Source organism: Lynx rufus, unplaced genomic scaffold (assembly GCF_022079265.1).
Source record: "Lynx rufus isolate CCGP_SWC_20201006 ecotype Redwood Valley unplaced genomic scaffold, mLynRuf1.p SCAF_6, whole genome shotgun sequence".
Taxonomy (NCBI): Eukaryota; Metazoa; Chordata; class Mammalia; order Carnivora; family Felidae; genus Lynx; species Lynx rufus.
The window spans coordinates 108,339,652-108,367,283 of NW_025814878.1; the positions used below are offsets into that span (position 1 = coordinate 108,339,652).

At 41.6% G+C, this 27,632-nt stretch overlaps 1 protein-coding gene across 1 annotated transcript in view; it reads left to right on the plus strand.

Annotated features, from left to right (window-relative positions):
• Positions 1 to 27,632, plus strand: part of KIF6 (kinesin family member 6) — a 380,232-nt gene that overhangs the window by 186,450 nt on the left and 166,150 nt on the right. The gene's annotated exons all lie outside the window — the stretch shown is intronic.

Here is a 27,632-nt window from a genome sequence, read left to right on the forward strand (position 1 = left end):
CAGTCTGCCTTAATGGACAATAAACAAACAAAACTTTGTCAGATAGGATTTCGCACAGTTGGATTGACAAGGAGGCACTTCTCCCAACTTGTAGTTTTTGATTGGTATGTCAGGCTTTCTTTAAAAATATTTTTTAATGTTTATTTATTTTTGAGAGAGAGAGAGACAGACCACAAGTGGTGGGGGTGGATGGTGGGGCACGGGCAGAGGGAGACACAGATTCCGAAGCAGGCTCCAGGTCCAAACTGTCAGCACAGAGCCCGATGAGAGGCTCAAACCCACAAACCATGAGATCATGACCTCAACCGAAGTCAGACACTTAACCGACTGAGCCACCCAGGTGCCCATGATTGGTATGTCAATTCTACAACTACAGAACCATGCTAGAGGCCCAGGCTGGTTTGTGCTATTTTCTCTTTCTATTAGACCAGTAGAGTGCAATGTACCGTTATGTGATTGATGTCTTTCTCTTGAAAACATTGAGAAATCTGAAACATGGAACATACCAGAACAAAGGGGTGAAAAGCTTCCCCTTTTGGCAATATAGTTTGAAAATCTCTCTATAGGAGTGCCTGGGTGGCTCAGTCAGTCAAGCATATGACTTCGGCTCAGGTCATGATCTCACAGTTTGTGAGTTCGAGCCCCCCGTTGGGCTCTGTGCTGACAGCTCAGAGCCTGGAGTGTATTTCGGATTCTGTGTCCCCCTCTCTCTCTGCCCATACCCTGCTTGTGTTGTCTCTCTGTCTCTCTCTCAAAAAATAAACATTAAAAAAAATTAGAAAAAAAAAAAAACAAGAAAATCTCTGTATAAATGTTTGTTGGGATGGGCGACCTGATATGCATGGTTTTCTAAAGGATTTAGCTTGTTAATAATGAGAGTATGGCACTCATTAAGAAGGACACATTTTATTTAATAAAGACAAGATCAAGAAGCCTGGAAATATACTTTGTGATATTATATCCCTTTGTCTCTTAATTCTAAATCTCCTTGCTTTGAGTATTTATTTAACAACATAGTAGAATAAATTAAAAATCAAAGGAAATCAAAAATGCTATTTTTACCATTTATCATGGTAAATGGCAGGAGGCAAAGAAAGCAGTTATTCCTCTCTGTGAATGTTTTCCATACAGCATTCCTATACTCTGCTATTGGTAACAGCTGGTTCAAAAAAAAGGAGGACCTCTGCATTGGTGACTTCATTAGTTCATCCATCAATTTATTCATTCCTTTATGCATTCAACGTATATTTATTGACTACACACTTTGTTCTAGGTACTGTGACGATTATTACTATTATGACTATAGCTTACACAGCCCTATATATATGTCAGGTACTCTTCACAGTTGTCTGCTTGAATTAACTCATCTAATCCTTATTCTATAGGTTCTTGTTTTAGCCCCATATTATACAAGAACATACAAGGACAAACCCAACCTCTGATCTCAGAGCACTTAGAAACCGACAGAGAGGAGAGCTTTGAACAATTATAAAAGTGCACCTCTGTATTACTGATGGCGCACATACCAGGGAACCCTGCCTCAAGTTAAGATCAGAAAGATCCAACAGGGGGCATTGAGTGGGAGTGTGGCTGGAAGGAATATCGCAGGCAAAAGGAATTATTTAAATAGCTTTCAGGGCCTTTGTGGTGGAAAAGAGCATTTTGGAAAGTGAAAAGGTCAGGATGGTTGGGATGTGGGGAGTTGAAAAGCTAGGAAGACAGATTGAGTATCCTGTGCAGAACAGATTGCATGACTAATTAGAAGGCCATTATGGTATAGTAGTCTAGGCCAGAGGATGGAAATAATGAGAGAGAGATGAGGGAATCAGAAGCATTTAGGAGGGAGAGTAGGCAGGGCTTGGTGACTAATGGAGGTAGCAGGTAATGGTGAAGATGGCCCCCAGGTCTGTGGGTGGCTTGTGAGGCTCTTCATGGAGGTAAGGAACAGTGCTCCCCCTGGCCGTGCCACAGTTGGCATTGTTGGTTATAGAGAACAGAGCTTGGCATCTCTGCTGACATGGAAGGTCATGGTCAGTACAAATGTTAGAACTCCATGCTTATGGACTGTTCACTGGCCTTCTCCAAAGACACACACCATTATGCCTGTGCAGAAATGGCCTCAGATATCACTGCCCCACCCTTGCAGTGTGCCAAACCTTTTCTGTTTCTGTTTTCTCTTGCCCACACCATCTCCCTTCTCATAATTCTTCTTCCCCACAGCATCTCATAATCTCTCTCCTAACTCATAATTATAGTCAACTTTTTCAGTAACCCTTCTCTTCCCTTGATACTACTATCAAGACAGACTAGTTTTGTTTGGAGAATGCATTAAGTTTACTTGAATAGAAAATCACTGAAAAATAATGGAAATTGTTTGTAAAGTCCAAGTACAAATGAGGTAAAAGAGTTTTGGAGAAAAGCCTTATAGTTTAAAGAGTTTTTGAGTTGTTTTAACTGTCATTGGATATAGCTCTAGCAATAACTTTAAATAGGAGTAGGTTCACAAATGGATTGATAATGATCTAACCATTTGGAAGAGGGACTGATGGGAGATTGATTTTATTTTTTTGGCAAAACTACAGATAGGATGAAAATTGCTGTGGATGAATCCATGCTGCACAGCAACAGGTAATGGGATAGTTTGTTATAATATTTAAGATCCTAGGAGCTGATTAGGCTTTTATTATTGCATTATTTTATACAAGAACTTGTGTAAACTAAGCCAAATACAAAAAATTAATAAGCATGTGGTTTCAGAAGGATTTCTGCCCTATGTAGGTATGGTCAATTTCTATTAACCATCCTTTGGACTGCTTTTAATGCAGAAAGCAAGTAGATTTGACATCCTCCACTCGGAGACCATTGTCTCCCCTCTGATGACCCTCCCCCTTGTTCCTTTCACCCCCACTTCATGCCGAAAATGACTTCTTTCAAATTTCTTGTGCTAAAAGAAAATGAAACCAAACTCATGATACACTAGAGAGCCCTACACAGTCATTGTGCAAGCAGCCTGCCAAGGCAGAGGAAGGAAGGTTAGGGGCTTTGGGGCTTCTTGTTTTTTTGGAAGTTAAATGTCTATTTTGGTTTCATTGAAGTAATGAGAGGGATTGTTCAGCCCCACATTTTGAAAAGAGTCATATGGTTCTCTTTAAAATAGCAGGAGTTTGATACTTTGGTTTTCTTGTTTGGCTTTGGGGGTTTGTTGTTTTTGTTGTTGTTTATTTTTTTCGTGCTCTGACTGTGTGTTCCAGAGGGTCACCTGGAACCAGTGTTCCAAAAGCCCCTGATGACTCACCACATCCTTTAACTGAGATGCTAACAGAACCCACTCATCACAGGTGATGTCACCAGCATTTTAAAAGGTGAACTGAAAGCCAAAGCCACAGCCTGGAGGCTCCAGGCTCTTTTCTCATACTCCTGAGAATTTATTGAATCCCCACTATGTGCACAGAAGGTCCAAGGTTATAGGGGGCACCAGCGGAAACTGAGAAATGGTCTCTACCTTTGGGAGCTCACGTTTAAATAGCGGAGTCTGGCTTGGCACCCAAAAAGCAGAGAATAAAATAACAGGTGCTGTAGCAGGAGCTAGAGGAAACACTATGAGAAGTCAAAGGAGAAGGCAGGGACCTTTACAAATAGATTGGGAAAAGCATTACAAAACAAGTGACACAGAAGTTAGGTCTCAAAGGATCAGTAGAATTTGGATAAAGATGGAGGGAAGAACATTCTATTACATTCCAGGTTTAAAGAATATTATGAGTAAAGGCTTGGGAACAGGAAAGCAAGTAAAAATATGTCGAGTTGGCAGGGGTACTTGTTTAGCTAGGGCCCTGGAGAGGTACAGGAAGTCCGAAGAAACAAGGCTAGAAAAATGAGTGGGAAGTTGTTGGGATGGCTGCTTCAGAGGGAGGGGGTAGAGGAATAGATGGGAACGTCCCCTTTTAACTTTATATGCTTTCATGTTGTTTTAATTTCTCACATTTAATTTCTTACCCATGTTACGAAAACCCTTGAATACCAAGCTGGGGAATTTTCTTCATCTGGTTGCAGGGAACCAACAAAACAGAGGGGGAATGGTGATAGTTGTGCTCTGGGAAGGCATTTGTGGAAAAAATCTTTAGTGTTTTGAAGACGAGATGCCTGGAGACATGGTAAATGGTTGAGGAAATAGAATAGTCTGAGTTCGGAGTGATGGAAACAAAGAGGCAAAGAGCATGAAGAGATATAACAGAGGGAGCCTACAGCAGTTCTCCATGGCATAAACATGGCATGAACTGGTTCTTCTCCCTCTTATTGGTTTTCCCAGTTCTTCTGGCACTGAGAATGCAGGTACAGGCATCGACAGGAGGACACGGCAGCCGGTGCTTCTCTGGCATGCTGCTTCAAACCTGGAGTCTGTTCCTTGAGTTTGCTCTACTCATGCTCAAAGGATTGCTCTCTGGACCAAAAGCTACTGTTACAAAGGTTTAATATACCCAAATCATCCATTAAGTTGAACAGCTCAAAGAGAAATCCATAGAGCAAAACTCACCCATAAAACCAGAGAAAAAGTATAGAGATTAGGTTTTCTAAGATCCTTTCCAACTTGCTTTGTAGTAAGCCTCAGGCACAAATGTTCACCTCTTGCTTTTCAAACCTCTCATGATCCATCTTAGCCTCTCTTTTGGAATTGATCATGCTTTCATCCTTGCATTTCCCTATAAATTCAATTAAAGAGACAGTGAGTAAATGGATCATTGCCTTCTCTGTAGCTCCATGGCCATTCTCACTTCCGCAGGGCAGAGTATTGAGGCTACTCCGAACACTACCTCTGAGAAATGCATCTTTGTAACCCTCCTATTCGAAGGGTCCATAGATTAGATGAAATGAATAAATGATGCTCAAAAAAGAGAAAGGGGAGAGAGAGAAGTTGAGAACAGACTCTGCTTTAGGTTTAAAATCAAGCCTTACCCCCATTTCCATTTGTTTCATCTGATAATCTTTATGATTCCACCACTAAGGTCTTCAAACCTAAGAAGTGAACAAACAAGTAGAAGCCAGTGTGTTTTCTAAAGGAAGGCAGTGTGGCGCTGGATGGGACTCAACTTCTGACATTTGTTGGATTCAGCAGACACTCATGAGCTCCCATGTGCCTCTATCTACCTACCTATCCATCCATCCATCTTAGAAGTTATCATCTATGAGCATCTCAGGAATTTTTAATCTAGTCAGGGAGCTAAGTAGGTAGCTAGAGCTGTCTTTTAGCATAATGAGAATGCTGAACAAAGGGGCCTGGATACTTGAGGATTCCACCAAAACTGTAGCCTAGTCAATCACCAATTCCATATTCTTTGGGGAAACAGTATGGTCAGGAAGGGGAACACAGATTCTGAATATGGGGTGGATTCAAAGAACTAGAGGTATCAAAGAGGCAGTGTCCTATTGCCTATGGACATTAAAAATTGCTCAGTTATGGGGCGCCTGGGTGGCGCAGTCGGTTAAGCGTCCGACTTCAGCCAGGTCACGATCTCGCAGTCCGTGAGTTCGAGCCCCGCGTCAGGCTCTGGGCTGATGGCTCAGAGCCTGGAGCCTGTTTCCGATTCTGTGTCTCCCTCTCTCTCTGTCCCTCCCCCGTTCATGCTCTGTCTCTCTCTGTCCCAAAAATAAATAAACGTTGAAAAAAAAAATTAAAAAAAAAATTGCTCAGTTAGATGTGTAAAGGAAGACCATGACCCTGGTACCCAAGTACTCAGTGAAAAATGACAAAAGCAGAAGACTGCTGATGACAGTGAGGAGGACAGGGTAGAAGATACAGCCAGGTGGAATGAACCTGAATGGATAAAAGGTTTGCCTATGTCGAATTGTTTGCTTGTGTCTTTATTTTCAGCAGCATGAATGGGTATTGTTCCAGAATCACGGAGACAAGACAGGTAAAATTATGGCCAACAACCTCATTTTCCTACCTCGTTGTAGGAAGAATCTTATTCTGAAATAATGCTATTTTTTTCACCTGAAGTTCAGGGTGAAAGGCTATATTTTTATTCTGTTATGTTCATAAAGTAGATGGGATATTGTCTGCTCAAGAAATTGATTCTTCTAATAGGAGGGATATCCTCAAATCTCCTTCAAAACTTGCTGGGAGAAGGCACAGCACTCAGGTCTGGTAGAGGACACTAACCAAACAATCACGGAAAACCAGTTGCCCAAAGTGATATACTTACATGTGACAGAAAGTTAGCGATAGTTCTGGGAGTGGGAACCCTTTCTTTTGGCTTTAGGATAAAGGATCCCAAATATGAAGATTGTGCCAGAACACAGGTAATTAATTTTCATTTTATTAAACTTTGCATTCAAAATTAATTTTTCAGTTGATTATTTGGAGCTCAGGTTTCATTCTCTCGTATATGGGTAGGTTAGGTTTCCTGGAAAGCAAAGTCTCAGCCAGGTGTTTATTCGGGAGGGCCCTTGGAACCAACAGTTGTGGAAGTGAGAGGAAGGGTGCAGGACTTAGCAGAGGGAGAGACTGAGCTGTGACGCAGTCCTGACAGAGGCCTCAAGGGGCTCTGAAGCTGAGCAGGCCTGTCAGAGTTGTCCCAAGTTGAGGCAACAGAACAGGGCCTTTCTACCTTCATGACGATTGTTGGATACAGGCCTGCCCCTGAAAGAGGGATGGCTTTAAATGAGGCAGTTTTCTTGAGCTGAGAAAATTCCAAAGAGGGTTGATAACTGAGGACTTGCTGCTAATGTACTCTTAGCAGCTGGAAGAATAAGTCCTTCATTCTTCTTTTTAACCCTAAATTTTATTTTTGTCACCCCCAATCCCCCACCTCTGGTAACCATCAATCTATTCTCTGTATCCATGTTTTTTTTTTTTTAGATCCCACATATAAGAGCAATCCTACAGTATTTGTCTTTCTCTATCTGAATTATGTCATTTAGCATAATGCCCTTGAAGCCCATCCATATTATCACAACTAGCAAGATTTAATTCTTTTTCATGACTGAATAATATTATCTGTATCTATATCTATATCTGTATCTATATCTATGTCTATGTCTATGTATCTGTGTCTATATCTATATCTATAAAAGTAACACATTTTCTTTATCCATTCATAATCAATGGACACAAGGTAATTTCCATATGTTGGCATTGTAAATGATGCTGCAATGAACATGGGGATGCTTTTCAAGTTAGTGTTTTCCTTTTCTTTTGATCAATACCTGGAAGTAGAATTGCTGGGCCCTATGGTAGTTCTATTTTTAGTTTTTTGAGGAACCTCTATACTATTTTCCACAATGGCTACACCAATTTACATTGACACCAACAGTGCACAAGGGGTCCCCTTTCTCCACATTCTTGCCAACGCTTGTTACTTCTTGTCTTTTTTTTTTTTTAATTTTTTTTTTCTTTTCCAACGTTTTATTTATTTTTGGGACAGAGAGAGACAGAGCATGAACGGGGGAGGGGCAGAGAAAGAGGGAGACACAGAATCGGAAACAGGCTCCAGGCTCTGAGCCATCAGCCCAGAGCCGGACGCAGGGCTCGAACTCCCGGACCGCGAGATCGTGACCTGGCTGAAGTCGGACGCTTAACCGACTGCGCCACCCAGGCACCCCTCTTGTCTTTTTTTTTAATAGCTATTCTCACAAATGTAAGGGGATATCTCATTGTGCTTTTGATTTGCATTTCCCTAATGATTAAAGATGTCAAGCGTCTTTTCATGTGCCTGTTGGCCCTCTGTGTGTCTTCCTTGGAAAAATGTCTATTCACACATCCCCAAAGGCAAGGGAATTAAAAGCAAAAATGAACTACTGGGACCTTATGAAGATAAAAAGCTTCTGCACAACAAAGGAAACAACCGACAAAACTAAAAGGCAACCAGTGGAATGGGAAAAGATATTTGCAAATGACAAATCGGACAAAGGACTAGTATCCAAAATCTATAAAGAGCTCACCAAACTCCACATCCAAAAAACAAATAACCCAGTGAAGAAATGGGCAGAAAGCATGAATAGACAGTTCTCTAAAGAAGACATCCAGATGGCCAACAGGCACATGAAAAGATGCTCAACGTCACTCCTCATCAGGGAAATACAAATCAAAACCACACTCAGGTATCACCTCACGCCAGTCAGAGTGGCCAAAATGAACAAATCAGGAGACTATAGATGCTGGAGAGGATGCGGAGAAATGGGAACCCTCTTGCACTGTTGGTGGGAATGCAAATTGGTGCAGCCACTCTGGAAAACAGTGTGGAGGTTCCTCAAAAAAATTAAAAATAGACCTACCCTATGACCCAGCAATAGCACTGCTAGGAATTTACCCAAGGGATACAGGAGTACTGATGCATAGGGGCACTTGTACCCCAATGTTTATAGCAGCACTCTCAACAATAGCCAAATTATGGAAAGAGCCTAAATGTCCATCAACTGATGAATGAATAAAGAAATTGTGGTTTATATACACAATGGAGTACTACGTGGCAATGAGAAAGAATGAAATATGGCCCTTTGTAGCAACGTGGATGGAACTGGAGAGTGTTATGCTAAGTGAAATAAGCCATACAGAGAAAGACAGATACCATATGGTTTCACTCTTATGTGGATCCTGAGAAACTTAAGAGAGACCCATGGGGGAGGGGAAGGAAGAAAAAAAAGAGGTTAGAGTGGGAGAGAGCCAAAGCATAAGAGACTCTTAAAAAGTGAGAACAAACTGAGGGTTGATAGGGGGTGGGAGGGAGGAGAGGGTGGGTGATGGGTAGTGAGGAGGGCACCTTTTGGGATGAGCACTGGATGTTGTATGGAAACCAATTTGAAAATAAATTTCATATATTGAAAAAAAAAGAAAGAAAAATGTCTATTCAGATCTTCTGCCCATTATTTAAAAAAAATTTTTTTTTAACATGTATCTATTTTTTGAGAGACAGAGAGAGACGAAGTTCGAGTGGGGGAGGGGCAGAGAGAAGGAAACACAGAATCCAAAGCAGGCTGCAGGCCCTGAGCTGTCAGCACAGAGCCCGACGTGGGGCTCGAACCCACAAACCGCGAGATCATGACCTGAGCCAAAGTCGGATGCTTAACCGACTGAGCCACCCAGGAGCCCTACTTCTACCCATTATAAATCAGATTGTTGGGGTTTTTTTGTTGTTTTTTGTTTTTTGCTTTGCTTTGATTTGCTATGCTTTTAAGTTGTGTGGGTTCTTTATATTTTGGATATTAGCCCCTTGTCAGATATTTGATTTGCAAATATCTTCTCCCATTCAGTAGTTTGCCTTTTCATTTTGTCGATGGTTTCTTTTACTGTGCATAAAAAACTATATCACACCTTTCAGTATGATGTAGTCCCACATGTTTATTTTTGCTTTTGGTGTCAGATTCAAAAACTCTTACCACCTTTGTTTTCTTCTAAGAGTTTTATGATTTCAGGTCTTATGTTAAAATCTTTAATCCATTTTGAGTTAGTTTTTGTGTACATTGTAAGATAGTGATCCAGTTCATTCTATTGCATGTGACTGTCCAGTTTTCCCAGCACCATTTGTTGAAGAAACTGCCCTTTCTCCATTGCATATTCTTCCCTCCTTTGTCATAAATTAATTGTCAATGTATGTGTAAGTTTAGTTTTGGGATCTTTATTCTGTTCCATTGATCTATGTGTCTGTTTTTATGCCAATGCCAATTGTTTTTTTTTTAATTTTTTTTAATGTTTATGTTTATTTTTGAGACAGAGAAAGACAGAGCATGAACGGGGGAGGGGCAGAGAGAGAGGGAGACACAGGATCGGAAGTGGGCTCCAGGCTCTGAGCCATCAGCCCAGAGCCTGACACGGGGCTCGGACTTACGGACCGCGAGATGGTGACCTGAGCCGAAGTCGGACGCTCAACCGACTGAGCCACCCAGGCGCCCCAATGCCAATTGTTTTATTAATTATAGCTTTGTAATATAGTGTGAAATTAGGGAGCACAGTGCCTCCAGTTTTGTTTTCCTTTCTTAAGATTGCTTTGGCTATTTGCGGGCTGTGTATGTGTGCGTGCGTGCGTGCGCACGTGTGTGCACGCATGCAGTTCCATACAAATCTTATGACTATCTGTGTATTGTTTTGAACATACCCATTGGAATTTTGATGGGAATTGCATTGAATCTGTAGATTGCTTTGAGTAGTATGGACATTTTAACAATACTGATTCTTTCAGTCCATGAACACAGAATATCTTCAGTTTTCTACATATAAATCTTTCGCCTCCTTGGTTAAATTTGTTTCTAGATATTTTATTCTTGGAGTCCTTTATCCTTGAAGGGTTATCTGGATGGCACATCATAGTATCCACCACAGGTGATAAGTTTTCCAGGATGTCCAAAATACCAGTGCAGTGCTTACCTTAGCTGAATTATGTAACTTACAGCTCATAATGTCACTCCATGGTAATATGACCCATAAAGCTGAATAAATATAGGAGTTATGTGATCGAATCACTATTTTTAGCATTGTTTTCTTGATGAAATATATTCTGCATTCCAACTCGGGATGTCAAGAACACATGCCCTTGCACTCTGGCAACGGAAGAACAGAAGCATTCTCTCTCTCTCTCTCTCTCTCTCATGCACACATACACACACACACATGCATATCCATGCAGAGTCTTGCCCAGGCTTTGGCAATAAAACATTACTTTTTCACCAATTGTTTATTCGCTTTATAGAACACATGAAGTACTGTGCTATTCTAGATGATGTGGAAAATATAGGATATTCTACTAGAGAGACTCTGGGAAGCATGGAAGACTATTCTTAGCTGCAGGAGCAGTGACTCTTATTAATTCATTTAAAAAGCACTGAATTGAATCTATGTACTGACTGTTATGCTAGGTGACTGAGACCCAGTACTTATTGAAGCAGTTATGATCTAGAAGAGGACCTATAGTGGACATGCACAGAGAGTGCCATGGGACATGGATGGGGAATGGTCAACTCCTTCTGGGTAGGTTTAGGAAAACTTGCATGCAAGAAGTGGTACTTGAACAGAATCTTCAAAGAGTAATCAAATTTACGTCTGACCAAATAAATAGATGAAGGAAGCAAAAGACAGAGCACCTAGGAAACTTCTCAAGCAATAGCATGGAGATGTGGAACGTGGAATTTTTGTGATGTTTCAAGTCTTCGGTTTGGCTGGACTATAGCATTTGTGTGGATTGGATAGTATTTCCCAAGAAATAAAGCTAAAGAGGGCCAGACTCATGAGAAGCCTAAAAGCCATGCTTCCTAATTTAGAACTTAATTTTCCTAGCAATTAGGAGCCATTATAACTTTTTAATAGGAGAGTAACATGGTCGGATTTCTGGTAAAGAAAGATCACTGATAAGCAATGTGCCGAGTAACCAGGGACCTGGGGGGGGGGAGGTAGAATGGATGCTGTAGTACTAGTCAAGGTCAGAAATTATGAGAGCTTGGATAAATGAGCCACAGTCAGGATTGAAAAGATTAGAAATATGTTAGGGGTAACTAGGAAGGAGAACTGATTGCAACTGGTTAGGATGGGTGGGGGGTGAGTTGACAATCTGGGATGACTCCCAGGTTAGCAAGACTGAATCCATGAAGAGAAGCAAGTCTGGAAAGAGAGTGTATTGGTTTAATTATGGATATACTGAGAATGAATATGATATTGGTGTCTAAGCTAGTAAATATATAGCTTTAGGGCTCAAGGCAAGGGGTTAATTAGGGACAACAATCACTGACTTACAGCCGTGAGAGTGGATTAGGTGGTCCAGTGAAATGGGTAGCAAGGGAAAAGAGGGAAGAAGAACCAGAGGCAGAATGCTTAGGCTCCCCAATATTAGTGGGGTGATCTGGGGCAGAAGGGCCAGCAAAACAGAGCTGTGAAAGGCAAGAGAGAGTCAAGAGTAAGATCTCAGAAGCCCTGCTAGAAGTTGTGTTTTGAGGAGATGGATGCGATTAACAGTATTGGAAGTTGCCAAGTGGTCAGCTTAGGTGAGAATTGCGGAGTCTATCAGATTTGGATGGGAAGTGAACAGTGACTTTTGCCAAAGCAATTTTAAAGAGCGAGGGAGCAGAAAGCTCACTGTACCAGATTGAAGAGTGGGAGGAGAGGAAGTGAGGCAGAAATAGTCACAGAGATCATGGGAGGTTAAAGAATTTCGAGGCTAGTGTTGTTAAATGGAGTTTCTTTGTGGGTGTTGAAGTCATTAGGATATTGGCAGGAAATGGGGCAGAAAGGAAAACTGTGAGCCAGGAGCCCAAATCTGCTTAGGTAGCTGGGTGGTTTGTTCACTCCTTGAACCAATATATACTTTAAGTTACAGCATCAGAGAGAGTGGGTAGCAGGACCAAAGGGCACAAATCTCAAAGGAGGAAAGGTTTGGGCCTTGATGTTAAAAACGGTGATATTGAAATGGTACTGGTGACTCCGAAGAAAACCACAATGACCCTGGCCCTTCTAGTATTTGCATATAGGAGAGTGAACATCCTCCACTTGAGAGGGCTCCAGATAAGTCAGTATCCTTGAAGGAAAAGTCAGATTTCAGTGAAGAGAAAGAGCTGAAGGGGGTGTTCCAATAAAAATGTTGAGCATGTGGGAGAGCTTAATTAACAGCGAATGTGGGGTCCAGAGAGCAGTGTAGGACAGGTTCTCAGGGAGGCCAGCAGTGGAAGGAGGAGTGGGTAGAATGACATGGCAATAGGGCAAGGAAGTAAAGAATAATATGTGAGATGACAGTTGCCTGCAGGGGCTTGCATTTTGTGGGTGGCCAAAGATGATAGGGATAGAAGTCATGGTAGGATTGATTATCCTTGAGGCTACAGGCCTGGTAAGTGTGGCACATTCAGTCTCTTACTGGCTTTTAAATGATATGCTTCTGATGATTTCCTTTGACATGAACTCTCCCTAGATGATGTTTTGGAATGAGAGTGGGGGGAAAGGTCAACCGGCTTCTGGAATGTTCCACTTGCAGTGAAATCACAGGACCCTGTGAGCTTGGGACAAAGGTACAGCATGGAAAAGCTCAAAAAGGGTGCTGGAAATTCTTGGGTAGAGTTTTCCTCACATTGTGGGGAGCAGTTTGTATGTCTCCCACATGCTCTTCTCTTGACAGGGTCCTAGTTGATTCTAACAGTAGCAGCCGCTCTCCTAGTGATGGGGACACTTGCATCAGTGGTAGTAGTTTTGTGGCTTTGTAGATATGGGTCATTACTAAGTCAGATACTTAGAATTTTGGTATTGCGTTTCCTAAATTGTAAGCTCCTATATAAGTCTTCAGTGTTCAGAGGCCTCCTCAGAGCCCCCTCTGGAGGTAACATAGAGACACTAAAGCAAGAGAAATAGAATTGAATCAAGGATATTTTTTTTTTTTCTGGTTTTTTTGATTTGGGTCAAGAACAGAGCTGAGAATCTTTAAGCCTCCTATATGACAAGTTTAACTCTGTCATTTCCCCCTGGCCATCATATAATCAGATTTCACCCTGCGATGAGAGACAATAATTGCACTGAGTTATAGCATTTGCCTTCACCCTGGAGTTTGGGAATCCATCAGCACTTCCTTTTTCAAATATGATATTCTGGGATTTATACCAACAAAGACGAAAATAGTTTCCGTCACTGTGTTCAATTGGGACTGTATTTTGGAAGGATGATAGATGAACTCTGGCTTTATTTGTAGCATAAGACATGATCTTTGCACAACGTCTATCAGTTGCTGTGACAATCCAAGCCAGAATTTACCATTCTGCTTCTACTGCAGTTAAGTTCAGCTGGTTATGTCATTGAAATTACCATAACCAGCATATATGTTGGGGGGTGGATTGGGCGGGACTGAAAAAGGCCACCTGGGAAACAATACGCCTTTCTCCACCGTACACATGTCAAACACACGTCAAGTTTGTCTTTCGATTAGACCCTCCATCATTGTTTGAAAAGCTTTGTGCCACCTGTCACTCTACCTCTTAAGCTCCCTCAGTCAGAAAGCTTTGCTCAGAAATACTAGTTCACTCCCTCTAGCTGCATTTCAGGCTGATCTCTCTTCTCATCTTCTGGTTCCCTTAATTTCTATTATGCTTCTGTGAATCTGTTCAGTTCTTTGCTTTTGGTTATTCTACTTCACTTTGATGAACAGAGATTTCTTGGGAATCCTACAGCAATCTGTTCTCTGAATGTCTTGAGCCTCATAAACTTGTGCTGAGTTGAGCACTGTTCCAAAACTGATAGAAGAGGTGTGCCTCGTGGCTGGGATTACCAGATGTAGAAAATAAAAACAGAAGATAAATCACGCACAACTCTTTAGTATAACTGGGTCCCAAATATTGAACAGAAGCCACTTATACTAGAAAATAAAGTTTGTTGTTTATCTTACATTCAGATTTCACTGGGAAATCTTATATTTTACCTGACAACACTACCCCTGGCCCTTTTCTTTGTTGCGATGGTTCCCTGGTATGAGGGTTCCCAGACAGCCTTTAAGGAACTGCTCCAGAGGAGGAATAGTGGGGACTGTGTGGGTTTATTAGCAGGCAGGGCTGCCGCAGGGCTCTTGTATTGGTGGGGTATGGGGGTGGGGAGGGGAGGAGGTGGGGTTGATCTTCACGCTAGCGCCAAACGCTGCAGTTGTTTTGTCCTTTGTCCTACACCTGTCTCTTTCTAGACTGGTGTAATTCCAAGTTTCTGATCCTAAGAGGGGGACAGGAGGGTTACTGTGCACAGCATTCCTCAAACTTCCACCTCAGAGTGCCCATCAGTATCTCACAGGATGCTTGTGCTCGATAGAACACTGTTTATGGGAAAGCCTGCTGTGCGGTGTCCCCATGAGCATGTTCTGCTGCATGTAGAGTTCAGCCAGTGCTACTGTGTCCAGCTATTTATATCTCAGTTTTATTGTCAGTGATCAGTACTGGCTCAAACCATGGCTTGATAAACTGCATCTTGTTGTGTGTTCCTAGAGCCCAGTCACTTGTATACGGTTATTTTTGGAAATAAGTTTTGTAACCAATACTTTCATTAATAATGTAGATCATTCTATTGGAGGTTTTTCAGATGTCCAGACATACTATGAACCTGGTTTCCTCAAGCTGACAGACCAAAGTAGAACTATTATATATAGTACTTTCTTCCATTGAAGTACTCCCCACTCTAATTTGACCAATTATACATTCAGGATAGCCTATGGATATTTATGAACTTCCCAAGGCAGCTAGACTTAGACGCTTCCGGAGCTCAGTTCTGTGTATGATGTCATATGCCTTTGTGAAGTTGGCAGATACAATAAGAGATATTAACATTCAACTCTATACTTTTCCCATCTTTACTGCATGATGAAAATCAGCTCAACGTTACCCTGAGTTTTTAGATGGTGGGTTCCCCTCTCCAGCTGTGCTGTTGAGACGTGTTTACAAATCTCTTCTTAGGAGTTTTATTTCTCTAGAAGCTCAACATTTACCTTTGGATGGCTTGAGTGAAACTTTGAAACATATGGATGACTTCACCCACAAGAGTTTAATGGGAATCAGACAATGGCTATTCCAAGAAGTGCCATGTAGCAGTGGGCTGGCCCTTTAGGTCTCATTACTAAACGTGATCAAATTGAGTATTCGATTTGATCGAATTGAGCACCATCTGGATTTTGAATGTACGCATGGTTATCTTTTTCTTTCACTAGAAATTTATATTAGTGATCACAAGCAAATGCCTGGCATATTCCTTTTACAAGACTGTAGTATAGTGCCTCATATTTCAAGTCCTATGTTGCTCATTCTCCCATATTGCAGTGAAACAGTGAGATATGTCACCTTAGAATTTTACAGTCCACTGATATGAGAGAGAGCAATTGAGGCTTTTAAACCATTAGTCTGCAATGCTCATCACTTAACTCAGATAACGCTGGGTGACTAAATCATTTCTATCAGTCACAGCTGTGCCAATATAAGTGTGCACACATGTACTTCCATACACACACACACGACATAATCACACAACACCTTGCACATGCACACTCCACACTCACCCACAAGACACATGTGTGCACACCAACCCTTTTGTCTTTTGTGCTTTTCTAGTATATCCTGTCCTTTTCTAGTCTTCTTAGTCTGCACTAAATTAAACAAAAGTCCCACCATACTTACTGGTCCAGAACTATCTAAATGGTTGATTTACTGACTCGTAGGTTAAATTCCAATTTTGTGCCACTCCATTAAGTCTGGCAGTTCCTGGGTTGCTGTCCTCTAGCATTTATCTGGCCCTTATGATCTCAATGAATATCTGTGACCCACTTTATTCTGTGAACACAAGCAGGATCAGCATTTGATATGTATGAGATCATGGAAAAGTGATGCTCTGCCTAATGTGGGGTGTGTGTGCATGCGTGTGCACGCGTGTGTGTGTACATGTGTGTGTGTGTGATTTTTCTCACCGAGGCCCAAGATGTTTTTTGATAATGCTCTGCAGGGAGATAGACAGGATTTAGTGGTCTGTTGCTCTCTCCGAACTCATTAAGTTTTGTTAAGCTGATTATGTTGGCTTGGATATACAATAGATAGGCTCTTTAAAAAAATTTTTAAGCGGAAGTGAAAACCTAATTGGTTAGCATATTCATTTCATAACTTTATTGCTCATTACCCCTTCCATTTTAATTACATATGCTGTGTGAAATAATTGGTTTTTGCCATTAGCAAACAGAGCCCACAGGGCCTTATTATCCCCAGACTCATTGCTTCTGTGTTCAATTAACCATTTTTCTGGAATAGTTTTGTTTGACAGAAGATTGACTCCAGGGTTTAAAACCCCATTTTTCACCAAGTGCGGTAGGTGACAGTGCCGTAGATGGTATCTAAGGTACCCACAGAAAGGAACACCCATCAGTCTCTGTCATTCACCGTCGCACACCAAATCTGCCAGAGGTTGAGATGCAAGATGGTCAGCCTGTCCCTGCTGCAGCCTGGATTCTCCATATAACTCTCTCCTTCCCCCCCCCCCTTCCGGGTCCCTAACAGTAGAGACCTCTGGTGGGGCTAGGGATGCTCCGCCCCAAATATCCTCCTTCTCTCCTAAGCTTGAAATCCCCTCAGTTTGTTTCATTTGGACAAATGGGATAACAACCTTAAGAAGGTTAAGCTAGAAATATCTATCATTCAACCCTAGTGTGTTTCATTTGGTCAACTCCTTTCTTAGGTAAGGTAAATGCAGGTAATCTGAGGACATGGCACACTTCGGCCCAGTACTACAGCAGTGAAGGACCATTTTCCAGAAGCCTGGAGAGCAGCATTTTGGCCAGTGGGTGAAGGACAGGGGCACAGTAAGAGAGAAAGGAGAATGAAGTGTACCACTCTGAAATGTGGCCGCTCCTACCTTTCCTCCTCCCAGGGTTCACTCCTTATCAGGAAAGAGGAGGAAAGGGGTTGGGGAACCAACCACAGCTGGCTTCCTGGTAACAGGTGAAGAAATCTGGGAAGTGTATTACCAAGACAGACCCAAAATTTGCTGTGTGAAGCCTGTAGAGGGATTTTCTAAGTTTATTCTATGTTGCATGTGGCTATAAGATCCACATAGCTTAGCCAGAATTATGCCACAGCACTTTTAATTTTAATTTTTAATTTTTACAATACTTGTATGTATTTTCCTTTAATATAATTAAAACCTTACAAGTAGCACTAACTTCCCTTTGACAACCCACTCCAATCTCTCAATCCCTACCACCCCAGTTAAAATTGTGTGTATGAGATGTTTTTAACTTTTTCTTTATATATATGTGCATATATATATAATTACGTATAATTATATATATAATTTCCCTTTTTCTATATATGCATATGTGCTTGTATACTTACATATATGTATATATTTATATTTGTATAGAATAATACATAGCTTAAAATAGATACATAAATTTTTATTTATATATGTTATTATTTATATATTACTAGAAATACATAAATAATACAAAATTTTACTTATATATTTCTGGTTACTATATATAAATGCATATTTTTATGTATATACATAGTAAATTCACACAGAATCTATAATGTTATTTCATGTGAATATATTTGTATTTTGCTCCATAAACAGTCATTCAATATTCAGCAAATGTTAAGTGGCTGCCCTGTACTGGAGCTGTTCTGGACACTGGCAATTAAATCCAAAATAAAACAAAGATCCTTGCCCTCATCAAACTAACATTGTAGTAAATGCCATCATTCTGAAGCTTCTTTTTTCACTCAATAATATGTCTCGGCAGTTTATCCATCTTCATACATGTATATCCACCTCAGCTGCTTTAACTAATGCATAAAATGTGGTCATATCACAGGTGACTTTGACATTCCCCATATTGATGGAATCATTGTCATGAAATTTTGACCTAGCAATCTGCTCTTCTAGAGATTTCTTTATAGTCGTCTGGCAGTGGAAAAGGCCCCCTTTCAGCTTTTCCTTCCCTGTCTCTGGTGGAAGAGATAAGGAAACTGCATCTCCTACATCACTTTGTGATGATGATTTTGTCAGTTGGATCCTGGGCTGTCAGACCAGAGGTACAGTGCAAGGGAAATATTTGAGAGAGTTGGTGAGAGAAAATTTCTTTTTCTCCTTGGGATAATGCATCAAAGCTTTAATGACAGGAATCAAAGTGGAGGTGGTAGCGGGGGGTGGGGGGTGGGTTGTGACCAGGGGAGTGGAAATGGAAGAGCTGAGGGCAGGAAGCCACTGGTGCAGGATGGCCAAGGGAGGACCCTGGGGGATGGGCCTGGGCTGCAGCAGCAGGTGACCGTGATCCCCAGAGGCAAGGGGAGTGGGTCAGCTTTATCTGAGTCCACATCAAACATGAGGAAGGCCTGTGTTGGTGTTCAGCTCCTATTTTTCATCTTCCAATGTGGTTCTTATTCATGACATCATGTAGGTTCTCTTCTTAAATCCCCTGAACTATGAAAGCCTGCATTCCTGCTTCTAGACATTCGGGTTTGATAAAGATGTGAAAAAGCCCTTGTGTCTGGAACAAACAGAATGAGGCTTATAAGAAGAGCCCCAAGTATAGAATGAAATCCAGTCCTCCTATGTGAAATATTTTCCTTACCTCATTCTGAGCCACATGAGTTTAATGTGCATAATATGGGAAAACTTTTTTCATACAGTAAAAAAAAAAAAAAAATTAGTAGATTTCATAGTTTCCTTCTTTACAGTTGCAGCTTCACAGCATTTATTTTATGATAGATCTGCTTCATCACAATGTAACAAAAACATGATTTAAGCTTTTCTTTGGTTTGTTCAGTTTAATCATCAGTGAAAATAATGCTGATTTTTCTATCAGTAGTCAAGTTTTAATCTTCAAATTAGGGTTATTACTTTTCATTTGTCCATCCATTCATTTAACCTGAAAATAGTTAAGCCAAGTGGTAGGGGAAATTATCTCCAGATAAGGTCTTGAGTGTGGATGATTATTTTTGGAAACTTCATCCAAGTGGTTGAGATAATCAAATGCGTTTCATGACATCTTTTTCTATGTGAACATGATATGTGGCTTCTCTGTGTTTTTATTAGGAAGGCAAATATTAGTGGACTTAATTGAAGTTTGAACGATTTCACTTCTTTGTATTCCAGGGTTGTCGTAAGGAATGCAAAAATAATACCTCACACATTTTATATTTATGTATACATCTAATGAATAGACTTTTAGTAAACAAATTTGGGTTCTTTTCCAACTCTGTGCCCTCCATGAAAGAGGGTTTTCTGACCCTTCAATCGCTCATGCCATTCTCTGCCTACATGCTAATGTCTGGGTGAAGATGCTAGTTCACAGTTGGTACCAGGAAGGCAAAGGACAGAGATTTGCTCCTCAGTTGAGCCATTTAACTTCCCAAAGGAAACACAAAGACAACATTTTTAAAAAGCCTGCTGACTCTTTCATGTTGTATCCCTAGATCTAGATAGCCCTTTTTTAAATGCCACTATCAGAGAAGGATCTCTGGGATCCTTCATGGGACCTGAAGCTTATGCATTGGGAGGGAGGGGGGTAATTAAAAAAATTCAAAATTAATTATTCAAAAGTAGATATGAAATTGAATATTTGCGAAGTAATGAGAAAATAACTGCATCATAGCGCATTACAAACTTAAAAAGCTAACAAATAACCAAATCCATAAAACTCCAATAATTTAATTAACTGCTTGACACACTTCTATGATACTTCTTCTCTACATTTTTTGCTCCATAATCTTTGATTGCTACTTCACATAACCATTTTGTTATATCATTTTCTATAGAGAGGATACAAAGATTACTCAATTTCTCTTCTAAACATGGTTGGCTGAAACTTATTTCTATTTTTGGCAGTTTAGAAAAGATTCTTCCATCGTTGCAATTTGTCATTCTTAATGTCATGTAAATTGTTAGAATTTTCAAATATGGGAAGACTCCATCATGTTTCTTTCATATGAGAGCTGTCAGATTTGGAGGAAGTGTCCACCTGTGCAGAGCCATCTCTGTGTTCCTACATTTCAACCTTGTTTCTATTCCAGTGCCAAAATCTGACAGTGCTGGGTGCCACAGAGCATGTGCAAATCATAGAATAACCTCCAGAGCCATATCTTCCTGCCAAAGTGCCGAGTGTGTTGGTATAATGAGTGGACAACATATTGCTGGAAACCGTTCCTACCCCAGGGCCACTAACAATAACTTCAGCATAAACAGAAGCAACTAACAACCATGCAGCTATATTGCTCTAAAACCAGATCAAATGTTCTTCTTTGTCAGACCCTAAAGTACCAATGGTCGCTCCACTGTTCCACACTCCCAGACTAGATGGGAGGTGCAATGGAGGGGAAGTCCAAGTGGGAAAATCCAGTGGTCTGGACTGACTGCAATTAAAATACCTAGTTTTGAAAAGTACTAACACCCCATGACCATGTGCCCATACTACCAAGATTCTCTCAGGGGCTCGTGCAAGTGAGGGTCCTAAAGCTTGAGCTTCCTCAGCTTTATGACAATGATGCTGCAGCATATTTTGGATCATGGTGAGGAGGGACTGGGAGGGTAAAACAGTCAGCTTGTGAGTGCTTGCTGCTTGCAGGACTTGGACAGGCTTAGGCAGCCACGAGTCTGGTAGGGAGGGAGGAAGAGGAGCAAACCCAATGCAGATGCTACAGGCACTTGGGGAAGCAAACCTAACTGCAGGTTGGCTGACCCAATAAAAGGCAGCCAGATCACTTGCTGTGGGAGCTCAAGTGTCATGGTAATCTCAGGTGGGAACACCAGGAGGAGGCCTCCCCTTGCAGTATAGAAGAAAGGACACGAATTCTGGAGTCATGAAGATCAGGACTAGAATCTTCATGTATACACTCTTAGTAGCTGTGTCACTGTGGACAAGTTCCTTAACCTCCCTGAGCCCTACTTCCCTTATCTATATAAAACCAAGGATGATACTGGAACGCCTCAGTGGCTTCATCCTTAAGCATCCGACTCTTGATTTCAGCTCAGGTCACAATCTCACAGTTTGGTGAGATCAAGCCCCAAGTTGGGCTCTGCACTGACAGCATGGAGCCTGCTTGGGATTCACGCTCCCTCCCTCCCCTGCTTGTTCACATGCTCTCACTCTTGCTCTCTTTCTATTAAAATAAATTTAAGATTTTAAATAAATTATATATATAATATAATACATATTATATTATATATAATATCATTTATATATTTTATTACTTATAATATGTATAATATAATTTATATATAATAATATATATACATGATGATATAGGAGGGTGATAACCTACTTTTTTGGGTTGTCAAAGAACTAATTGGGAAATGTAAACAAAAACATATAGACATGCCATATAGATATGGTTCATATACCAACCAGACTTCTTTCTTTTTTTAAATTTTTTTTTCAACGTTTATTTATTTTTGGGACAGAGAGAGACAGAGCATGAACGGGGGAGGGGCAGAGAGAGAGGGAGACACAGAATCGGAAACAGGCTCCAGGCTCCGAGCCATCAGCCCAGAGCCTGACGCGGGGCTCGAACTCACGGACCGCGAGATCGTGACCTGGCTGAAGTCGGACGCTTAAATGACTGCGCCACCCAGGCGCCCCACAGACTTCTTTCTTAGAGGCAGGCAAAACTCAAAGTCAGGTCAGAAACATTCCTGTCAACCATCATCAGCAGTCAATTTGTAATCAGATCTTAGCCTGCAGTTGGAGATAGAAGAAATAGAAGCTAGTCCTTTAGGTTGAAAGGATCTGCAGGAGGCGGAAATGGACATCAGGGTCCCAGCCAAGGTGAATGAAGCTCGGGATGGAACTGCATTCTGGCAGGGAACTGAAGTAGCAACAAAGAAGCTGAGGCAAAATGCTTTCACATAACCTGTGTCCACATGGAGGCAGGAAAGGAAAGAGTGCCCAGGCTCACCACCAGGAACGTCAGAACACTGACAGTGGGTAGTGAGACTCACGCCAGAGCTCCGCAACTAAGGCTTCCAATGTGCAAACTACCAAAGCCAAGACAGACGTGGGCTGCAGGTGCGAGGCCACAGAGGCCCCAGACCCCAGAGGGCTAGAAAGGAGTGAATGGGCAACTTTGAGAAAACCTCGCTTCTTCATGGCCCACCAGCATCACAAGGACGTGAACAAAGGGTGGCAATTAAAACGTCCACAAAATCTTGTATTACACAACAAAAAAAGAATCCTAGGATGAAAGAAAAGAATATAATCTAAAAAATAATATTTCTAAACACCACTACCCTTTCCATCTCTCTGTGGAGAAGAAGGGTTCTTTTCTTTCTGATTCTTTATACAGGCTTCTCTGTTAGTGCTTGTAGCATCTGGAACCCATCCCTTCAGTTCACTGGTTAAACTTCCTTGCACGTAGGAACCACCTGTTGGATCTTTGTGGCTGGGGCCTGGGAACCTGCCTTGCTAACCCATGGCCCGCACTGTGCAAGACTGCTCCAGCCTATACTAGAACTCTCCTGACCCCAATCCTTGACTTTGTTCCAGAGTTTTGTTTCTTATTGTCTCCAAGCCCAGGCTGATAGAACTAAGTTATTATACAAAAGGTATGTCATACCTGGAGAAGGTAACTAAGATATTTGTCAAAAACATGAGGATTTTCATGGCATCTGGATGCACAAAGAGCAGAATGACTTTTATAAAGAAATTGAAGAGTCCAGTGGTAGGATGTGGCCTCATTGGGGGAAAAAACACTTCTGGATATGCTTATAACAAATTCACAAATCCTTGGCTCCCAGACCTTTGTCTATTTCCTTCCACTCTTCTCCCAAATGGATTTCAGCCCCTCTCAGAGCCCAACTACTTTCTCTACAGAGACAACTTCCAGGTCTCTATGTAGCTCTGGCTCTGCCCTTCTCTTCAACTCCACACTCCCATCTCTGCTGCGATGACCCTGTCACAATAACAGTGACATTTGTCGATTACTTTTATGTACCAGACTCTTTGCTAGCTTTGCTTGCCTTATCATTTAATCCTCACAGAACCCCATGAGGTAAGTAAATGTTGCCCATTTCATAGATGAGAGAACTGAGGGGAAAGGTTTAAGAAACTTGCCTCAAATCATAATGCTGGTGAGTACCAAGCCAAAACCCCCAGGATGCCTCAGTGCACACCCGTAGGGAAATGTGCCTCAGTTTAACTAATTATAATTCCTTAACTCCCCCTCCTGTATTTTTCTACTACCTCAGTTAATGACATCAGCAGTTGTCATGGTGGGAAAGCTTCATCCAATTTCATATTCTTTCATCCCCTTTTTCCCCACAACCGAGTTGGTTATTCTGACTAGTTCTCCCTCGGAACTCTGGAAACTGCCCCTTCTTTCCCATTTCCTCATCTCTCACCTGTATTGTCGCATCTGGCTTCTTTGTCTCCATTCATATGGTTTCCAATCACTTTCATGCCACTACTGGGTGAACCTCCCATAGGACTGCCTGGATGTCCCTCACCTGCTCAGCTACCTTCAACTGTCTTCCTGTCCCTGATGCATTAGAGTCCATACTTTAAGCGCAGCACAGCCCCAAACTCACTTTCTAGCCTCATCTTCCATGTGTGCCACACTCTGCCTTTCCATGACTGAAGTCACCCTAGATGTTATGCCCCATCCCAAACATGCATCCACACATCAGCCACCTCTCCCTAGGTGGGGGGCGGGACATCGCCAGCCAGTGTTCACCACCGTCTCCCTCATGAATCCATGGTATGCTTCCTGTACCTCTGTCGAGCAGTTTCTCATCCTTTCTTGTGAGAATTATTTCACATGTCTAGTTCCCAAACTAAATCATGAGCACTTTCCAGAAAAGCTGAAACCAATTTTTTTTGTTTGTTCATTTTTGAGAGAGAGAGAGAGAGAGACAAGAGTTTGAGCAGGGGAGAGGCAGAGAGAGAGGGAGACACAGAATCCAAAGCAGGCTCCAGGCTCTGAGCTGTCATCACAGAGCCCAACGTGGGGCTCACACTCACGGACCATGAGATCATGACCTGAGCCAAAGTCAGACACTTAACAGACTGAGCCACCCAGGCGCCCCAAGCTGAAACCAATTTTGCTACCTGGAGCTTATTCCCACCCACTTTGCAGCTATTTAAGGATGCTGAAGAGGCTAGCAGTGAGGATTTCCTTTGAGAAAAACTGATTTTCCTAATGCTGGCCCAAGGAGAGGGGGGGTGCTTACCCATCTCCATCCAAACTTTTCAGTCCCAGCAAGAATGAGAGATGACACCCTCAGGTGGGATATTTGCAGAGGTTGTTAAGGGGAGGGACTATTTATAGAGGTGTGTACAGGGGACAGACCAACAGGGGCTGTCGGGCTGTTGGGGAACTGTGACCCAGTTGGCAATAAACGAGATATGCCAAGCTCCTGAAGTGGGACACAACCCCCATTTCCTGAGCCTGCTCTCTTCCCAGGCTTGAGGTCACCATTTTGCCATTTCTCACCTGCATACTTTTGCTCATGTTTTTGCCTCTTCTTGTAATGCCCTTTCTTTTTCCCCTTTATTTAAAAAAATCGAGCCAACTTCTCTCTAATTTTCAAGATTCTGTTTGTGTCACCCCCTCCAGTAAGCCCTCCCGCACCTCCAGGCTGAGATAGATCATCCTCTCCTGGGTCTCCGCTACTTTTATACATGCAGTTCCAACCGTCTGGTTAGGAACCTGTGCCCCATGAGATTCAGTATTTCCAAGGGCAGAATCTCAGCCACACTCAGTGCCCAGCACACTTGGATGAATTAAATAAAGTTCTTTTGGCCCCAAATTCTTTGTTCTTTCTATAGCTTCTCTATATCAGTCTTCGTGGTGGTAAGTGATTGCTCATTATTTCCAGAGCATTTATCAACTATTTATTTTTTAATGCGTATTTCTTTTTTTTTCCTCCCTTTCTCTTTATTTCTTCTCCTTTATGCTCACAGGAGAAGCCAGAGGGCTTGAACATTCCAGTAATGCTTATCTGTAGAGAAGTCTGCTTTCAGCAAGTGTGCCAGTCAGCTTTTCTCTTTCCTGTTGTTTTTAAAACAATTTCCAAAAATGCAGTTAGAACTCAACACCCTAACGTCTCTTCTCCTGGAATTTTTTTTTCTTTTTTTCTTTTTCTTTTTTTTTCTTCAAATTTTTACTTAAATTCTAGCATGGTTAACATATAGTGTAATATTGGTTTCAGGAGTAGAATTTAGTGATTCATCACTTACATATAACACCCAGTGCTCGTCCCAACAAGTGCCCTCCTTTCTTTATATATTTTTTAAAAAAATTTTTAATGTTTTTATTTATTTTTGAAAGCAAGAGAGAGACAGAGCATGAGTGGGCGAGGAGCAGAGAGAGAGAGGGAGATGAAGAATCTGAAGCAGGCTCTAGGCTCTAAGCTGTCAGCACAGAACCCGATGCGGGGCTCGAACTCATGAACTGTGAGATCCTGACCTGAGCCAAAGTCAGACACCCAACCGACTGAGCCACCCAGGCGGCCCACAACAAGTGCCCTCCTTAATGCCCATCATCCATGTAACCCATTTCCTGCCTACCTCCCATCCATCAACCCTTAGTTTGTTCTCTATAGTTAAGAGTCTCTTATGGTTTGCTTCTCTCTCTCTCTCTTTTCCCCCTTTCCCTATGTTCCTCTGTTTTGTTTCTTAAATTCCACATAGGAGTGTAATCATATGGTATTTGTCTTTCTCTGACTGACTTATTTCACTTAGCATAATACGTTGTAGTTCCATCCACATTATTGCAAATGGCAAGATTTCATTCTTTTTGATAGCTGAGTAATATTCCATTGAATATATGTGTGTGTGTGTGTGTGTGTGTGTGTGTGTGTGTGTGTGTATACACCCCACAATTCTTTACCCATTTATCACTTGATGGACAGTTGGGCTCTTTCCATAGTTTGGCTATTGTTGATAATACTGCTGTAAATATCAGGTGCATGTGCCCCTTTGAATCTGTATTTTTTTGTGTGTCCTTTGGGCAAATGCCTAGTAGTGCAATTGTTAGGTCATAGGGTAGTACCAGTTTTAACTTTTTGAGGATGCTCCATAATGTTTTCCAGAATGACCACACCAGTTTGCATTCTCACCAACAGTGTGAGAGGGTTCCTCTTTTTCTGCATCCTCACCAATGCTTGTTGTTTATCATGTTGTTAATTTTAGCTATTTTGACAGGTGTGATGTGGTATCTCAATGTGGTTTTGATTTGTATTTCTCTTATGATGAGTGATGTTTAGTATCTTTTCATGTGTCTGTTAGCCATCTGGATGTCTTCTTTAGAAAAATGTCTATTTGTGTCTTCTGCCCATTTCTTAACTGGACTATTTGTTTTGGGGTTATTGAGCTTGATAAGTTCCTTATAGATTTTGGATACTAACCCTTCATCAAATATGTCATTTGCAAATATCTTCTCCCATTCTATAGGCTGCTTTTTAGTTCTGTTCATTGTTTCCTTTGCTGGGCAGAAACTATCTTGATGAAGTCCCAATAGTTCATTTTTGCTTATGTTTCCCTTGCCTCCAGAAACATGTCTAATAAGAAGTTGCTCTGGCCGAGGTTGAAGAGATTTTGATGGTTTCCTGTCTTACATTTAGGTCTTCTCCTAAAATTTTGCTTGAAGTTATTTATTATAATATTGACTCTAAAACAGGCATAAATAAACTATGGTTCACACCCCATGGCCAGCACACCATTTTTGTAAATAAAGTTTTACTGGAGGATATCATGTAACAGAGACCATATGGTCCACAAAGGAAAATCTGGCCTTTTCCAGAAGAGATTTGCTGACCCTTGCTCTAAAAGAATTTGTTAAGAAGTCAAAGTTTGTCTGTGGTCATCCAACCTTCTCTTTTCTGTTATAGCCTCAATTGCTCCAACACTCATCATTCTGTCTCTTTTTTCACTTTCTAAACAGCCAGCTCTCCCCACCCTCAACTTTGCATCCACTGAGGAAGAAAGGAATATGTGCCCTGAGGGGCTTTGGAATTGTCAAGATATCTTGGAGGAAGATGAGGGAAGATGTGTGGGCCAGTGTTTTTTAAGTGAGGTCTGTGGCTCAGCTGCATCAGAATCATTTGAAGAACTTTTGAAAATGTAGACTCTGAAGGGCCCAGGAATTGAGAGGGAGGGAAGATCTTAGACTCTGTCTGTGCCAGGGTTTGTTAAAGTGCCAAATCTAAATCCTGAGCTCCGTGCAGG